The 13,661-nt window shown below is 49.3% G+C and overlaps 1 protein-coding gene across 1 annotated transcript in view; it reads left to right on the top strand.

Moving 5' to 3' along the window:
• LOC105480922 (complexin 2) overlaps positions 1-13,661 on the top strand; it is an 83,597-nt gene that overhangs the window by 32,009 nt on the left and 37,927 nt on the right. The gene's annotated exons all lie outside the window — the stretch shown is intronic.

The following is a 13,661-nucleotide window of genomic DNA, read 5'->3' as shown; positions in this document are numbered from 1 at the left end:
AAACAGAAATATCTAGAGACCAGAGCTATTGCAAAACAAATAGACTGCAGTATAAGCTAGTGAGCTCCTCATTCCTGGAAGCGCATAAACAGGGACTCTGAGGTGGGAAGTTAGACCAAATGACCTCAGCCTCTTCCAACTGGAAGATTCCTGAACTATGGGCTGAACGGTGTTTGAGTTTTGGCTCAAACACTATTTTGCTCTGTGGCCTTGGGTGAGGTGCTGTCCCTCTCTGAGCCTCAGTGACCTAGATAACCCCCATAGCTTCTTCCTTTTCTAAATACTTTGCCTTGCTCTTGTCAGATATTCACACCTGCCTCTGCACACTCAGGAAATTTCTGCCCCGTGCATATTTCGAGGCTCCAGAGCCTGAGCAAATCAGCCCACCAAACCCACAGGTGTGAGGCAGCTTCTGTCTGCGCCTTCTGTTCCTAGAGAGGCTGTGATTCATGCCATGGGACGCCTCCCCCATCTGACAGGTGGAGAAGTGAGGTCTGGGGGAGGAAACCAACCACTGGAGCTGGACGCACTTCCCCCAAACACACCTGACTGTGCCTCTCCCACCCCACCATCTCCCTGTCCCCATTATTGGCCCTCAATCCACAAAGGACCCTGGGAATAGGCCTCTCCCCACCACATCAGGTGAAGGGCAGCCACAGAGGCAGATGCAGATCCCAAGATCTTGGAACTGAGGAGTGCATTTTTCCCACAGATTCCTCCATAAGCGGCCTTAAGGCTTTTTGCGTTTGAGTTTTACAACAGCCCTGCAGGGCAGGCATCACCATCCCCAACTTCTGGGGAGGAAACTGTGGCTCAGCGAGGCCAGCAGTTGTCTGAAGCTGGCTGGTAAATAAGCTGCAGAGAGAGCACCGGACCAGGCCCACCTGCTCAGCCATGCTCCCTCCCGGGGGATGCGCAAAAGCTGACCTCGGGAAGAAGGCCCCGCTCCCCCAGGAAGGGCCCCCTTGCCAGGACAGTCAGCCAGAGCCACACCTGACCCCAGTTCCCACTGTCACTGTTTGCCAAAGGATGGAGGGGCCTAGGTGGGCCTCGAGCTCCACCTTCCCCGGGACCTCTGCTGGGTCTTTTGGAGAAGCCACTTGCCCCACTTGCCCTCTCTGAGCCTCCATTTCCTATCTCAGGATTCCATCGATCTAAGAAAACTTCTGGCTAAACAGAGTCACAAAAGCGTCCTCTACCCCTTTTCTGCCCGGAGATGACCCTGTCATGTGGGGAGCAGAAGACCCACTGCACAGATGAAGAAACGAGGCTTTAACTTGTGCCCAAGATCACACGGTTAGGAAGGCACAAAGCCAGAGATACGGTCCTGACCCTCACTACTCAGGCAGTGCCTGCCCAGGACTCTCATGCAGACCTAGCCGGGGCCACAGGACTCACAGGGACACGGCGTAAGCTGATGACACACTTGTCACTGGGCTCCACCAGCCGCCAGATCCTCCCTCCCTCCCAGGTCCTCACTGAAGCCAATTTCTGCACCTGAACCTTCTGCTGTTGGTGGAAGCCGGTCGCAGACCACGGCCTAGCGGTCTCTCTCATCCACCAGTGTGGCTGTGGCCCTCCGTGCTCTCTGGGGTTCTGAAAGCAGAACTGTGTGGTGCTAGGTGATCCAGAAGAGAGGCAGTGAGAGCTGGAAGGGCACGTGAAGGGCAGTGTGGGCAGAGGGACAGGCAGGGAGGGCACTGCTGCTGCAGAGCTGCCCTGGTTCCCTGCCCCCGGCGGGGGGTACAGCCCAGCAGGAGGGAAATGATGGGACCTTTTGTGGCTGAATTTTCACAACTCATGAGAGAGGAAGAGATGATTAGCCCATTTTTGAGTTGAAATCACTGATGCTCAGACATGAAGCAACTTGCCCAGGGTTACACAGCCAGGGAGCAGCAGAGCCCAGGTATGAACCATCATGCCTGTCTCCTTCCCCGCCCCTGGAGGTGCGTGATGCCCCCTCGCAGGAGAGTGAAGCAAGGCAGCTCTCCTCTAGGAGGGAGAGTTTTAGGGGTGAAGCACCCCACCCCCAGCTGTCCAGCCACCCTTAGCCTCTTCCTCTTTGCCACAGGCCATGGGGCACTAACAAGGACTCTGGTGGTCTCTTCAAGGGACCCTCATATGTAGATCTGCAGGCAGGCAAGTGATGAGCACAATCCAGTCTCTGGAGTCCTCACTCCCCAGAGCTTTCCTGGAAACAGCAGGAAGCTATTTTTAAAGCAGCATCCGCAGGCAGTAACCTGGGAGATGAGTCTCCCTCCAGAGCCTCACCCCTGTGGGCTGGGGGCAGCGTTCACCCTGCTCACAGCTCAGCCAGGAAGCCCAGGTCTGGGAAGGAGAGCAGGGAACATGTCACCTGCCAGGGGAAGCAGGTGGGTCTGCTCCAAATGAGCCTTGATTCTACCAACTGGAAGGGGCCTCAGAGCCCAAGGGAAACGTTCATGTGTTCGTGCTCACACACTTGTGAGTGTCAGTGCGATTGTGAGCATGGCTGGGATGCGCGTGTGTGCGTATGGCAGCTGAGTGTCTCCATATCCTATGCAGGCGTGACATTTAGGCATAAGCGCATCTCTGTCTGTGAAAGCCGGTGTGCTGATGTCAGTTTGCCTCTGTGTGTGTGTATGTCTGGGTACATCTGAATCTATTTGTTCCTGTGTGCATGTGTGTGGGTGTGAGTATGCATCAGTGTTTACGTGTGTCTGTCAGTCTCCCAGAAGCCCTGGAAATAAATGGGCAGAATTTTAGAAGTAGGAAGAGCATTCGCTCTCTCCAGCTCCCTCCCTTCTCTCCCCACTGCTCAAGTCATAGAAGGGAAATCATAGCTCAGAGAGGGGAAGGGACTTGCTCAAGGCCAGTCAGCTGCGGAGAGAACTGGAACCCAGATTTGCTTCCTGGCTCCCAGAGCCCGTCTACTCAGTCATCCCATTCAGGTTTCATTCCCAAGGCCAGACGCTGCTCCCTCCTGCCTGATGCAGGTAAGAACCAACAGGGCCTGTCTTCTCCCTGCGCTTTGACTTGGTTGCTGACTGGGGAGATGTGTCTAACACAAGTGTCTCCGTTACGGGCTCTGAGTAGAACATTCACTGTGGTTCAACAAACCATAGTCTGCTGTTGGGGCAAAGCATGAACAAAGCCTACCAGCTGCCCAGCCCTGGTCCCGCAGAGATCCCAAGAGAGGCCAGGCATAGCCTCTGCCCTCCAGATACCCACAGCTCAGCAGGAGGTCAGAAAGGTCAACCAAAAACTATGACATGGGATTAAACATGCCTAACGGAGGCATGGACAGAATCCCAAAGCAGCACAGAGGCGGAGGCAACTGATTCTGCCGAGAAGGTCAAACAAAGCTAGTGAGGAGGTAGGCAAGATTTGAGTTGGGATTTAAGAGACAAATAGGTATGTCAGACATGGAAAGAGAAAGAGCCTTCTAAGCTGGGGGCACGAGTTATGCAAAGGCAACTTATCCACTTCCGACACTTTGTTCTAAAGAGGTCCAGCTCCTCCCTGGTCTACCCTAGACCTCTGCTGGCTCTGCCCTCCATGTCTCTCATCTGTGCTCCTATTATTTCCACCATCCGGAATTTATTCATTCCTTTAGCAAATATGTCCTAGCCACCAAAAAGGTTCCTGGCCCTGAAAGTGATACGGGAGATAAAGCTGTAATTTTGAGCATAGTCTCCATGTCTGAAGGCAGGAGATGGGGGTAATTAATCATCAATCAATGACAGCTCCTCACTTCCTATGTGTCTGGCCCTGTGCTCAGTGCCGTGAGGAATGGAGAAGACCATGAAAGCTCACTGAGCACCATGCTTGCAACACAGAGAGTTAAGTCTTGAAGGCCCCATTTCTGGAAAAGGAAGTTGAGGCTCAGAGAGATGACCTGACTTATCTGAGGTTGCACACAGTGCTGAGAGCTGAACCAGCTCTGTGTGATGAGTGTGGGTTCTTTCTGCCAGGCTGGGCTGCCTGCCTTCACAACCAGAAACATGGGCGTTGGAAACTGCTGCTTCTGCTGTTCTTTTGCCTATAATTGTCTCCTTAGTGGGCCTGTGATGCTTTCAGTTATGTTCCTTTGTAAATGCCAGACAAGCTTGGGGACCCAAGGTAGTAAGGAGCTTGTCTGCCAAAGAAAGTAGAATCAAACCTCCCTTTCCAAGGAATCTTCCAAACCCAGCAGGTTTGAGGTTAAAATTGGAGAGGGCAGGAAACTCAGGGGACAAGACTGGGCCCGTCAGTTGTCTGTACCTTCCAGGAAAGCACCTCTTCCTGAAACTCTGATGCTCAGACCAAAAGAAGGGAACATGCATGGAGAGGACCCAGGCAGGCCCCATACACAAAGCCGTTCGCACTCTGCTTGCCTCTTTAACGTGAGCTAAGAAGAAAGGATTAGGCTGGGCGCAGTGGCCCATGCCTGTGATCCCAGCACTTTGGGAGGCCGAGGTGGGCAGATCTACCTGAGGTCAGGAGTTCAAGACCAGCCTGGCCAACATGGTGAAACCCTGTCTCTACGAAAATTACAAAAATTAGCTAGGCATAGTGGCAGGCGCCTGTAATCCCAGCTACTCGAGAGGCTGAGGCAGGAGAATCACTTGAACCCAGGAGGCGGATGTTGCAGTGAGCTGAAATTGCGCCACTGCACTCCAGCCTGAGTGACAAGAGCGAAACTCTGTCTCAAGACAAAAAAAAAAAAAAAAAGAAAAGAAAAAGAAGTGAAAGAAAGAAAAAGAAAAAGGGATTAATCTGCATTGCATGGCCTCCACAAAGCTTTGGGTATTTTTGAGCTCTCTTTTGTTACTGAGGCTTCATTATCTACCTTGTGATTAGGAATTGCCACCCTGATTTTGCAGATGAGAAGGGCTGGCTGCTTGGGATATGGAGATGAAGAAAGCACAGTCCCTGGCCCCAGAGAACTCATGGTAAAGAAACACGAACACACTGAAGGCCTCTAGGGTGCTCAAGTCTGTAATACAAAGAAGCAAGGGGGGCTATACAAGGGACACAAGGGACTCATTTCCAAGTTGGAGAGTCAAGAAAAGCTTCCTGAAGGAGCAGACATCTAAGCTGAGACCAAAGGAAGAATTAAAGTTAGCCAGGCAAGTGGAAATGGGGAGGCCTGGTATGCCATAGGTCAGAGGCTCCAGCCCAAAGCCCAGATTCACTCCAGGACTCTGAGAAACACCGTTTGACATGTCCATTGGACAGGTATGGTTTGGAAGAATTTAGCAGTTGGGATCTGGGGTGGGGATGGGAGGCTGGAGAGGGGATAACTGATTCCACAGCCAAAATCAGTCAGTCCCCAGACTGAGGGGCTCTCTCCACCCCTTCCTGCCATAGCCAGGCCCCTTCTTTGAAAACTTTGCTCAGACCGTGGGCTCGGCTGCTACCTGCCTTGTGTTGCCTGTCTCTCGTTTTCCTGCCTTACATCCCCTTTCCTGGTGAGCTGGGGACCCATCTAACCTGCAGGCTCAGGTTCCCACAGAGCACTGAGCTTCCATGCATGGCTCCAGCCTCCGCGGGCTCAGCGTTCCTCCCTGAAACATCCTCTCTGGCTGCTGTTTTAGCGCAAGATTTTGCTTCAGGGTAAATCCTACAACATTTCCCAAACCAACAGCATCTTGGCATGTAACTGAGGTGCACAGGGAATCCCTGGATTTGAAGTCAGGAACGCCTGCTTCTGGATGCCAGCTCTGCCATTCACGTAGCTTGGCAAGTTCCTACGTCCCTCTGGGCCTTGGTGTCCACAAATATAAAATGGGGTAATGACACCAATTGCACAGAATGACTGTGAAGATTCAAATGAAACCCTGCATGTGAAAACTGCTCAGAAACGGTCCAGAGATGTGTAGACACAGGCAGGTACTATGGCTGTGACCTTGGTCGTGCATAGCCAGAAACGTCCATTCACTCAGCGAGTGTTTATCCAGGGCCTGGGTGCCAGGCTCTGCACTCAGAGCTGGAATCTAACAATGGACTAAGTAGACACAGAGTCTGCCCTCAAGGACCTCACAGTCTGGGAAAGAGACAGACATGGACAACTTCAACGTAATGCAATTCATGCTTGGGTGGGAGGAAGCACAGTGGGTGGGGTAGCAGGGGGAGTCACCCAAAACCTAGGCCAGCCTGGGAAATGCAGACAAGTTTTGTGGAGCTGGGTGCGGTGGCTCACGCCTGTAATCCCAGCACTTTGGGAGGCTGAGGAGGGCAGATCACGAAGTCAGGAGATCGAGACCATCCTGACTAACATGGTGAAACCCCATCTCTACTAAAAATACAAAAAATTAGCCGGGCATGGTGGTGGCCATCTGTAGTCCCAGCTACTCAGGAGGCTGCGGCAGGAGAATCGCTTGAACCTGGGAGACGGAGGTTGCAGTGAGCTGAGATCATGCCACTGCACTCCAGCCTGGGTGACAGAGCGAGACTCCCTCTCAAAAAACAAACAAAAGTTTTGTGGAAGCAAAATCCCAGTGGAGCAAGCCAGGACAGGGTCGGGGAAGAGTGCTCCAGAGAGGGGCAAAGGCCAGGGGGCAGGACCACAGGATTGATGGGGACGTGGAAAAGAGAAGGAGCTGAGGCTGCAATGGCAGGCAGGACACATCGACTTTAAGATAGGTTTGAAGTTCATGGTATTTTGTTAATTTCTCTTAGACAGATTGCAAACAATGTGTTGATTTTTTTTTTTAAAGTAAAAACTGCCACACCGTCGCATAAGTTTAGATCATATTACAGTTACTGGAGCCTGGAGCAGCCAAAACAAGAAAAAGGTTGGAAAACACAACGTTGGGAAATAGTTCGATCAATGCATAAGACAGGAATACTGAGCAAAACAGCTCCCTTTTTAAAAAAGTAATTTATAGCATAAAAATCTGAATCATGCTTCACTGGTAAATTCTACCAAACATTTAAGGAAGAAATAATACCAATTCTACACAAAATATTTTTAGAAAATAGGAGGGAACCTTCCCAAATCATTTTAAGAGGTCAGCTAAATTAGCTTGATACCGAAACCAGACAAAGGCATTACAAGAAAACCACAAGCCAGTATCCCTCATGAACACAGATGCAAAAATCCTCACGAAATATTAGCAAATGGAATCCAACCATCTGCACCTGATTTCCAGATGCTGACGGCTGAGCTCTTCCCAGTGCTGAAATCAAAGTTTCTGTTAGAATCAAATTATTTATTTAAGTGAGTTAGGAAGGGAAGTCTCGGTTGTAAGTGGTATTTATTTATTTATTTATTTATTTTATTTTATTTTTTTTTTTTTGAGACAGGGTCTCACTCTGTCCCCCAGGCTGGAGTGCAGTGGTGCGATCTCGGCTCACTGCAGCCTCCGCATCCCGGGTTCAAGTGATTCTTCTGCCTCAGCCTCCTGAGTAACTGGGATTACAGGCGTGCATCATCACATCCAGCTGTTTCATATTTTTAGTAGAAACGGGGTTTCACCATGTTGGCCAGGCTGGTCTCAAACTCCTGACCTCAAGTGATCCATCCGCCTCAGCCTCACAATGTGCGGGGATTACAGGTGTGAGCCACCGCGCCCCGCCGCAAGTGGCTTTTAAAATCTCAACTGACTAGGCCCGGCGCGATGGCTCATACCTGTAATCCCAGCACTTTGGGAGGCTGAGGTGGGTGGATCACGAGGTCAGGAGATCGAGACCATCCTGGCTAACACGGTGAAACCCCGTCTCTACTAAAAATACAAAAAAGTAGCTGACATTGTGGCAGGCGCCTGTAGTCCCAGCTACTCGGGAGACTGAGGCAGGAGAATGGCATGACCCCTGGAGGCGGAGCTTGCAGTGAGCTGAGATGAGGTGATTTCACTCCAGCCTGGGCGACAGAGCGAGACTCCGTCTCAAAAAAAATAAATAAATAAAAAATAAAATAAAATCTCAACTGACTTAAGTAAAAAGAATAAGGTGAAGCACTGGTTCGTGCTCCTGGGCACTCAGGCAGCTGGAAAGAGGCTCTTAATCAAGTCCACAGGGAGCAGCTCCCTGCACCCCTCAGCTCTGCTCTCTTCGGGTTGTCCCATTGTCTCAGGCAGGTTCTCCAGTGGGGTGGCGAGATGTTGCTATTCTCACCAGGTGTTTGTCCAACCAGCTGCAAGTCCTCTGGAAAGAGGGGCCCTCTTTCTGGGGAAGCCCAGAATTGAGGTTCAGCCAGGGTGGGTTACACAAGGGTTGTACATAAGCATTCCATCTTCAACTACCCCCTCCTCAGTCTAAAAGATAGAGGTCCTGGCACAGAAAACAGATAAAAACAGTGGTCAGCACTCCCAATCCATGCCTCCCCTTCCAGGCTATAAAGCTCCAGCAGCCATCGTCCCAGCTGATCCTTGCCCTGCAAGGCCGGCAGAGCAGGTGCCAACGTCACACCCACTCTACAGAGAAGGAACATGAGGCCCAGAGTGCAGGCAGTGGCACGAGTGGTGGAGCCAAAGCTGTGTTCAGGTCAGAGCTGCAAGATGGCGCATCCCAGGGCAGTTTCAATTCTCAAGAAAACCTCTCTAGAAGAAACTAGACCCTAACTTGGGTGTCCCGAAGGAGTCAGGGGGAAAGGAAGCACGGCGGCGGCAAGGCTGGGTCACCGCTGGTCTCATTCACTCCCTTCTCCACGCCTGCAAGGTGGTCTCACTGACCTGGGGCTCTGAGAGGAGCCGTGACCTGGTCAAGGTCACAGGGTTAGGAAGGGAAATTCAGACCCCAAGCTGTGCTTCCCCCTGACCTTCACTTGGCTCTGAAGAAAGGCCTTGGGACAACCCCACAACTGCGCGGCTCCCACAGCAGGCAGCAGGGGCTAATTGGAAACCGGAGCCTTGAAAACTTCCCGCCCTCCCCTCTCCACCTGGAGCCAAGGCCATCTGTTCCCTTTTGTCTTCGGGCTGCAGGGGAAGATGAAACTAAATTTAAATACTAATAATACTTAACATTTGTCTGGAAAGTGTTTTGCACACTAATTGCTGATTAATCCTCCCAGGCCCCAGAGAGATCTCCCTGTCTTTGTGTCCCCATTCTGCAGACAGACTGGTGGCTTTCAGACAGAAGGGAGCTGGACCAGAAAGCTGGAAGATAGATTCGGGGCGTACTGTGCAAGACCTTTGCCAGAGCCTGAGCAATTTCCATCTCTGCTCAGCTGGATGCGCGTGGGGTGAATAAATTCATTCAGTTCATTGTTGCTCCACAGCTAACAATAAACCGGGAGCCGGGTCCAAATGGTGATTTGGCTGTCTATCAGCTGCTTGGCCATGGGCAACCCCCACCCGCCCTGAGCCTTGGTTTCCTTATCTGTAAAATGTACATGATGCTCCCTGTTGGCTGGGTCAGCCTCCCCAGTGTTACCAAGCACCCTCCACGGGCCAGCCACGGGACCAGATATTGGGATGCTACATTGAACAAAACAGACAAGGTCCCAGCTTCCGTGCAACTTGCAGTCTAGTCAGAGAGAGAGATAATAGTTGAAAATAAGCAAATAAGCAAGGTAATTACAGCTTGTGATGGTAAGGCAGTTAGAAAACAATTTTGTAAATGTATTTTTTAAACTGTGATATACCTCAAAGATTCTTCTGGGTGGTAGAGTCCTATTGTTGTTGCAACATTTATCTAGAAATCAGAGATGTGTTCCCCGAGAAATGGTTGCAATAGACAGAAACATAGACTAGGGAATTTTGTCAGCATGGGTAAGGGAGCATCCTAATGGGTCCTGGGGGAGACAGGGTGTCGTCAGCTGCCCACCCTTCCATTCCTGCGTGGAGGGCAGCTGTAACTAGCATTTCTCACCCCTTCTGTCTTTTGGCAGTCATCTTTATACTTCTCTGGGCATTTCTGGGCTGCCCCTTCACCCGAGCCTCAGAGCCAGGTCTTTCTTATGGAGTTGGAGGCTGTGACCACATGGTTTTCCAGCTTTTCTGTGAAGCCCTAAGATTCTACGTCAGGCCTCATAAGCCACCTCAGGGAATGAGGAGACCCAGGCAGGGGTCTGCAGGCCCCCCACCACTCATGCAGCCAGTGCATCTTCACTCTAACTTTCTTACCCATTTGGCTTCCAAATCTAATGCAACTGAAAACAGAATCCCATTTCTTTAAAATCACTTGAAAAATAGCTGTCTTCAAGGAGATGACTTGGAGTTGGGACACCAAGATTTAAATCCTGGCTCTGTCTCCTAAGAGCAGGTAACCCAGAGCAGGCCGGCACTGTGAAATGAGGTTGCTGTCTGACCAGAGAATACAAGGAAGGTCATCCTGGCAACAAACCCAGCGTAAAGGTTGCGGCACTCCATAAGCATTTTTTAAAAATGTTTTTAGAAACAAGAGTCACACGATGTTGCCCAGGCTGGCTTTGAACTCCTGGACTCAAGCATTCCTCCCACCTTAGCGCCTGAGTAGCTGGGATTATAGGCAGGAGCCACCACACTCAGCTTTAAGCATGTTTTTCTTTTTATTTTTCCTCAAAAAAGAATGATACAACTTTTATTTTTCATGAATTTTAAAGATACTTTGCTACAGAGTTTAAGTATTTGTATGAGTTTTTTTCATTTGTGTGAAGTTCAACCTTAAACACTTTTTTTTTCTTTTTTCTTTTTCTTATTTTTTTGAGATGGAGTCTTGCTCTGTTACCCAGGCTGGAGTGCTGTGGCGCGATCTCGGCTCACTGCAACCTCCGTCTCCCAGGTTCAAGCAATTCTCCTGCCTCAGCCTCCCAAGTAGCTGGGACTACAGGCATGCACCACCACGCCTGGCTAATGTTTGTATTTTAACAGAGATGGGGTTTCACCATGTTGGCCAGGCTGGTCTCGAACTCCTGACCTCAGGTGATCCTCCCACCTTGGCCTCTCAAAAGTGCTAGGATTACAGGCGTGAGCCATCACGTCCAGCCTCAACCTTAAAAAATTTTAAGGCGATATGTTTGGTAATGTACCTGTGACCTTTAAAAGGTTTTCTACCACACAGCGAGCAAGGTTTAGAGTTTGGGGAATGTACAATATACAAGGTAAAATCAAGATTACATTAAACATTATTTTATCCTCTGCACTAATTTTGCAGTGAGGCGCAAATGGCAAGTACACTATTAAATGACATTTACTGTCAAAAATAGGAAGTTCATTGGAATTACTCTGAAAAACATAAGCCACTGTAACTTGACACTGACACATTTTTCCATTTTAGAATATTCAATTATATATAAATCTCTGGACTATTACATTCAAACTCATTTGTACTGCCGAATGTGACACTTTAAAGAAGTTTCTAGAAAACAATTGCAATCACTGTTGTTTGGGGGGAAGGTTATCACCCTGTACCTAAGAGATTAAATTTAAATAAAATATAAACATACAGTATATTATAGTGACAGGTCGTTCTTACGACTCAGAAAGGCCAAATTTATCCATTTCTTTTTTGAACAAAGGTGACTTTTTTTTCTACAGCACACACCCTTTGGCATAAAACAATTACAATACATGCCCATTCCTTTAGAAGGGAAAGTCTTCAGAGATCTTCAAAGCATAAAACATAAGTTCTTTTTTCAAAGACAGAAGTGCTTAATCACTAAAATGCCAACCTCAGCAACTAAAAATTAGTGATTCACTATCATAAAATTAAAATAGCTTTAAAAAGCTAGTTATAGGTGTTTTACAGATAATAGATGTGATAAAACAGGAGTTGGAGAAATTTTAATCTGCATCTTTTCTCCGGGTATTTAACAAGATAGAATAGAGCTGGGTTGCAATATCTTAACTTCACCACCAGGTGGACCCTGCCTGAGAGACCAAAAGAAGGCAAAATAAAGTCACAATTTAGGTTTTCAAGCCTATGGCTTCTAAAAGTCGGTGTATTCCATTCATTTTAAAAGAGTAGATGCCTCCTTTTTCATTTAAGAATTCAATGTCAAGTCTTCCTTTCATGGAGGACACAAAATCAACACCATCCATCTCAGGGCAAAATAGAGAAAGCCTACTCAAGCACTGTTTTCCTAATGCAAAGGCATGAAGTTCTTGTGAGTTACCCAGCAGGATTAAGAGGGTCTCACCTCCTCCGTATTAGCTAGTGCCAGGGAAAAGCACAGGCATGGAGAGAAAGCAAGGAGATTGTCTCTCAAAAATGTCAAGGAAACATCCCCTGTTTGCACACATGTGGGAAAGTGAGTGGGCCAGCACATGGTGTGACAAGACTTTTTTTATAGCACACTCAGCTCAAAGAGCTTCCTCTGTGCTGGGCACACAGATGCCCTCTGCAAGCCACACAGCAGCCTGACTATCCTCATCTCACAGAGGAAACCAGGACCCAGGAAAGTGGGTAACTCACCAGCCTCCCGCACAGCAGTTGGAGAAACCGAGATTTGAACTAAGAACTCTCTAACCATGAAGGGCTGTGCCAGGAATGTTTTAAGGTAGAAAGAAGGAAAGCATTGACCTTCATGCTTCAATCCAAGAAGCTGAAACCTTGAGGTGAGTCTAAGATAGTGGCTGCTGGAGGCTCCAGTTCCTATACATTCTCTCTTGTGAGCTTCTCAGCATACATCTCAGCCCATCCCAGTTCCTCACACAACCACACGCATCCCCCCAAAACCTGCAAACTCAACATTCAGACAGACACTCAGATGCATAGTCAGAACTCATGCCTGCACAGAAGGGCAGTTTGTGCAAGCTCCCAGCAGGTGCACACACTGGCTTACATGGGCACCAGCACACAGCAAAGCACAAAGGTGCACCCAGGAGAGTCGCACTCGTGAAGGGGGCATTACACACAGGAGAAGTGCACATCAGAACACACAGCCTGAAGCTAGAATAGAGGCAACCAGAGCATGGGACGTGGGGTACACCTGCCCCACACCTCAACTGCCCCGCAACCTGCCCTCCTGCTGCTAGCAAGAACCCTATGTCTGAGACCTAGATTCCAGGGACCCTCCAAACCTCTTCCACACTGCAGGCTCAGAGGATCAAGGTCCCTTACCAGCAGGGACACATGAGTGCCTCTCACAGAGGGGCATCCTCTAAAGTGGCTCTCAGATGTGTGGGAGGGCCACGTCTCCCTTCTTTGCCTCAGACCAGATTGGCACAGTGGTTAGAAGCAGAGACTGAATGGGAATCCCAGTTCTCCTCCTGCCCGGGTGGGAGTGACCTTGGACAAGTTTTTTTTCTATAAGCCTAAATTTCTCAGCAAAATGAGGGTATGATACTCACCTTGTAAGGTTTTAGTAAGAAATGAGATAAAGTGTAAGCATCCAGTAAGAACTGAATAGATGTTGATTACCTTTTCTTTGACCCCACTCTTCTGGCGCTCGCTGCTCAATGCAGCAGACAGATAGACATTCGATCAGCCACAAGTATTCCTCCCATAGGCCCTCCCCTCCAAGGGCTAAGAATTGCAGCAAAGACAGAGATCTAAGCAGATAATGACTGTCCAGCATGGAGGGCCATGAAGGAGGACACACCGCTGGCATGGTGGGAGCCCAGAGGAGGAGATGGCAGAGCAATGGCACAGCAGGCTCCCCAGAGCTGTGGGTGCCGGCAGGATGGGGGCCAAAGGGCCACAAGTCCACATTTCAATCAAAAACAGCAAGTGGTAATCATTTCCTCAATGACTCCCACTATTGACACTTACTGAGCACCTACTATGTACTAGACATTTTACATGTCCCTGTTTAGTGAACCAGTGCTCTAATCATA

Source organism: Macaca nemestrina, chromosome 6, assembly GCF_043159975.1.
Source record: "Macaca nemestrina isolate mMacNem1 chromosome 6, mMacNem.hap1, whole genome shotgun sequence".
NCBI classification, from domain to species: Eukaryota; Metazoa; Chordata; class Mammalia; order Primates; family Cercopithecidae; genus Macaca; species Macaca nemestrina.
This window is presented reverse-complemented; position numbering and strand designations above follow the sequence as displayed.